Genomic DNA, 5,577 nt, shown 5'->3' on the forward strand with positions numbered 1-5,577 from the left:
ACTAGACATAATTCCTGGTGCTGTGAACAAGGCACCTAGTGAACAAATACATGGTCCTTACTGTTAGAGAACCTAGAGTTTACTGTGAGTAGAACAGGTAAAAATATTATATGAGACTAGATTAATGAGATTTTTTGGATAGTGATACATACACTCATGAAAAGGAAACAGTGAAGTAATTAAGAATAATAGGGAGATGGAGTGATCTAGTTTTAGATTGTGTGGTCAGGAAAACTTATCTGAGATTTAAGTGACAAGAAAGACTCATCCTTATAGATCATGGAAAGGAGTTTGGAAACCATTACAGGGTTTTATCTAGGGATGTCAAATGGATCTCATTTACAGTTTAAAAAGCTCAGTCTGGCTACTGGGTGAAGAATGGGTTGTAGAAGTTTCAAGATTATGAGCAAAATATCAGTTATTGCCTGAGTACAGGAAAGAGGTGACATAGTTTAGACTAAGATAGTAGCAATGGTGATAGAGAAGAGGAGAAAGACTCTCCACATATATTCTAAAAAAATATGGCAGAACTTTGAGAGGAATGAGAGAAGTAGATGAATCAAGGACAATTTATGACTGCCTGTATGAATCTTGGAAACATTTCTGAACTGGAGAAAACTAGGGACAAATGCATTTTGGAATATAAATCAAGAGTTCTACTTTTGATCATATTGAGTTTGAGATGTCTCTTAGATAGGTAAATGGGAAATTAAGTAGGCAATTAGATATGCAAGTCTTAAGCGCAATGGAGAAATCAGAGCTGGAAACAAATACCTAGGAGTTACGGAAATCATAGGTGATATTTAAGCCAGGGAGTGGGTATCACTCCAAATTAGCATATAGATAGAGCAAAGTAGATGCCTAGGAATGAACCCCAGGGTACTCCAACTTTAGAGGCCAAGCAGCAAAGTGGGGATTGGCCAAGTAAAATGGGAAGGAGTGACCAAGGAAGCAGGAAGAAAACACAGAGAAAATTGTGGCACAGAAACAAAGGAAAGTGAGTGAGTGAATAAAGAAGGCACAGTCAATTGGGTCAAACACTACTGAGAGACTGAGTTAGATGAAGACAAAGAAGTAGCCATTGGATTTGACAACACAAAGGCCATTAATACCCTTGGCAGGAGTGATATAGAACGTAAACCCAACTGGAATGTGTTGTAACAGAGAATAGGAGGTAGCAAGGACAAAAACATATAGACCATGTTTCCAAGAAGGTTTTATGAAAAGGGGAGAAGATATGTGGCCATACCTCAAGAGAAACATATAGTATCAGGGGAGCTCTCTCTCTCTCTCTCTCTCTCTCTATCTCTGTATATATAGCATATTTGCACGCACATGGAGAATATTTATATTCTCTATACACACACACATATATATTTAAATTTATGTTTTCTTTTTTAAGATGCAAACTATTAGAGAGCAGTCTATTTGTTTCCTAAAGAAATGACCCAGTAGAAAGGATTGGGTTGATGACTGTGTCAGTTAATGATTTATTGCCTCTTGACTCCAAATGTGCCCTTCTATACATTCTCTGCAATCATGGACAGAATTCCCTTGAGCACCCTCCTGTATAGTGAGCACATTGCTAACCTTTCTCAGCAGAGGACTTTGGAGGGGCATTGCAGAAAGAAGGAACTCTCCTGCTGTTTCTGGTGGCGGTGCAGTAGGCTAGTGTTTTTGGTATAGGGCCATCCAGTGGGGCTCTTCCCCAGCCACGTTCCCAGAATAAGCAATCTTTTGGCAACCTTGCAGCCTCATCCTGGCCTGGCAATAACCTTTCCTGGTGTTCCACATTAGCTACAGCACCCCAGCACTCACTGTCTGTGAAGGCCTACTGCTTGCATGGGCACTCGATTCCCCATGCAGGCCCCCTGTACAGCTCATCTTTGTCCTGGGCCCTCACCCACTTGTCCACACCCCTGGTTCCTGGTTGCCTGCACCCTGCCTGGGCTACGGAGGATTCCCTTCTGCTTGTCCAGCAACTGCACACCAGCTCTAGCCTGGGAAAACCAACGATCTTCTCTGTTATATATTTCCCAATAAGGCTGAACCGCAGCCTTGGGGAGGGACCTTCTTCCAAGTTCCTTTTGGACACCATCCCTCAGCCTTAGGCATACCACATAGAGATTTCTTTTATCTGCTAGTCACTCACTTATCAGCGTTTAGTAATTCTTTATATCAAACTTCCCCTGTTTGGCCCACTGGGTGGTTTCTACCTCCTCATTGGACCCAGACTGTTAGTTACAATGATGAGAAAGATTATAACTGCAAGAATTCAACACAAACTGGTACTTAGAATGTACTTTTTATTTTTTTAAATATCCTCTCTTGAAAAAAAATACCTCACCTTGTCAGTTTCTTTTCAGTATATTCTTTAATATGCTTGCCTCTTGTTAATAGTTTCCCTTGGACATTTTTACAATTTTTTTTCTTTGTGGAGTATTTATCCAAAATGTTGAAGAATCTATTCAGCTCCAAGGGCTATATGTCAGTCATTTTTACTTTTCCCCTCTGTTGGAAGAGCAACTTGTACTTGCCATATATATATACTGGCCAATCATCTCAGACAGGAAATAAACATATAAAACATCACACAGACATTGCCACAGCTAACTCTGTGTGTATGTTGGTTTGGTTTTCAGAAGAACCATCAAACCTTCATGGATTGCCCCTAGAAAGTGCTAACTTCTGAGAATCATCATTCTGAATGTAACTTCCTATCTGAGCTTACATTCCCTCTTAGAGTTCATGTATTACAAATATATATCTTTTTTTCTTTTCTTAAAAAAAAAATCTTTGGGTCACATTCAAATTTCAGTATCTGTGCTAAAATTATAGTGCTCTGTGTTCCCTTTAAACATTCTGCCCCTTTTGCAAGATCTTCAATACCTTTTATCCATCCTTACCTCAAGTAGAAAGGGGTATTGGAAAATCACTGTATTAATAGAAGAAAGCAGGTGCTGTTTTACCATTCCTGGAGCTTCAAAACCCTTGTTCATTCTTATCTTAGCAGCTATAGTAGTCCCTGGTGATTCTTGAGTTAAGGTACTGCTTCCACCTCCCTTTATTTCCTCCTCTTTTCTTCACTCTCTTACTCGCTTTCATTCCCTCTTTCTTATTTTCCCTCTCCCCTTCCTTCCTCCCTCAACTACCCACCCATTGTAATTAGGATAAAATTGAAACTCCTTGCCATAGGTAATAAGGCCACATAAGATCTAGCTCCTGCTTATTTCTCTAACTTCTCAAGCCTCTGTCTTCCTCCATTTTGTCTCATGACTGCCTCCTTTTTTTATCTTTTTTATCCCGCTTACAATGCTTCTCTTCTGAGATGCTTTTCTAAATATCTAGTCACCTCCATCACCACCATGCCATTACACTATCACTGATGTGATATGCTTTGTTCATATGACTTTTTCATGAATTATAGAATCATTTTATGTCTTTTTTGTTTATTATCTTTTTCCTTTATTAGAATATAAAGTCTTTGATGGTGAGATATCTTTGTCTTTTTGATGACTGTATACCTAAAGACTAGAACAATTCCTAGCATATGGTAGGGATTTAAAAAATTTTTTGACCATCTGAGTGTATATGGGGCATTGAACTATGAACTGTGATTATTGGCAAATAAATAGAAAATGTATTATCTCCTGCCCCCCCTGAAAAAACCTGGATAAACATATTTAAGCTGCCCTATTGTAATTGTTTTTTTCCAGATGCAGCTACTCTTGCCATTCTGTCTATTTGGTCAGAGGCCCAGTGGTATCTGGGGCACGGTGAAGAGTACAAAATTAAGGAAGAATATGGTACCAAACTGCTTGACAATAATCACATTGCTCTCTTCAACTGAAATTCTCATATCCAACCCTCTTTTTTGATCAAGTCTTGGGAAGGCCTATTCAAATGCAAATGAGAGTGATTAAAACGTTAACCTACATGTGTAGATTATAGGAACCATTGTTATTGATTATCTACATAATCGTTTTCAGACAATAGCAGCTCTCAAACATGTTTTAAGCTGTGGAATTTTTTCAAACAAAAAGCTGACCCAGGATTCCATATACATATAGGTAAGAGTGACTGATATTCTGGCTGAAGCAGTGGTATTGGAACTAGTACTCTGCCCCATGGGGTACCTCTCCTGACTCCTGCCCCTCAAGGTAGTACCCAAAGTACCACATGAGGGCCAGAGAGCTGAAGTTACTTATCCAGTCTGTTGTTGTTTTTTGAGGCTGGGTCTTGCACTGTCACTCTGGCTGTAGTGTAGGGGTGTGTCACTGCAGCCTCAAACCCCTGGACTCAAGTGACCCTTCCACCTCAGCCTCCAAATGAAGAAGGAATTAATGGAATCAACTACAACTTAATAATAGTAGTATTAGCAATTTTAAAATCCTCTTAAAGCTGCTGCAAAATGTGACCCCCCCCAACCCCACACTCAAGTTAAAAGGGAATATTAACAGCCTGTCTTCTCTCTGTGGACAGTGGACCTTATCTATACTCCCCAACTGCACATTCCTCAAAGTTTATTACAGGCCCAGAGAGTTCCTGCTTACCTTCCTATATGGCTGCAGGGTCACAAGACTGATAAGTTTAGGTTGAAAGACCTGTTTCTCTCAAGATGTAAGAAATGTTGTAATGCTGCCTTTGTTTCTTGCTTCTGTAACTCACTTCCTGCCTCATGTGGTTCCCGCCTGAAGGTGTTTAAAAGTAGGAAAAGCCCTTTGTTCAGGGCTCAGACCTTCTGGACGTATGTCTGGCTGAGCCGGTGATCACCTTAATTTAATAAACTCTTCTGAACCTTTTTTGGCCTCTCCAGTCTTTGATTGTCTTGCAACACAAAGTGCTAGGATTACAGGTGTGAGCCACTGCACCCAACCCTCCAAAGGCTTCAAATGATCAACAGCAACAAGACTAAAGACAAACTTCCTGAATTCTAATACCCCGTGCTTTTACCTGTGTTATCCTGTAAACCTGGATGAAAAGTACTATAGAATCAGATTAGAGCCTAGTATCAGGAGTTCCTACAGAGAGAGCCTAGTATCAGGAGTTCCTACAGAGAGAGCCTAGTATCAGGAGTTCCTACAGAGAGAGAAAATTTAGAGGTTTTCAGGACCCACGTGTCCTTGCTTAGAATCCTCTCTATGGCTATGGGAGAATTGCCTCTCTTAAGACTTCTCTTCTGACTTGGAAATTCATCTAGAGCTTGTCTTTAGTGATAGAAATAAACAAACAGGACTGCTTTCTCCAAATATTTATTTTAAAATTACTTTATCACTCTGAATTTTCATGCATCAGAGAGAACTTTTACCCATAGGTATCTTGACTTCCCATTGGTGAAGAGTGGTATGGCTCTGATCAAGAAGGGTAGGCTCTTTTCATGAGCATTTTTAGTTTTACTTTTAAGTGAAAGCCCAGATTAAAAACATCTCATTTAGCTGAATTGGTGGCTTATGGATCAGCCATAATGTAGATTCTCTGCTCTTGCTAATTGGGAATTCAGAGCCAAACATAGCATCTGGCCTGCTAGTAGACAGTCAATAAATTTTTTTACTTAAGTGAATGAATTTCAGACTTCTG

The sequence above is a fragment of the Trachypithecus francoisi genome, unplaced genomic scaffold (genome assembly GCF_009764315.1).
Source record: "Trachypithecus francoisi isolate TF-2019V2 unplaced genomic scaffold, Tfra_2.0 Lachesis_group8, whole genome shotgun sequence".
Lineage (NCBI taxonomy): Eukaryota > Metazoa > Chordata > Mammalia > Primates > Cercopithecidae > Trachypithecus > Trachypithecus francoisi.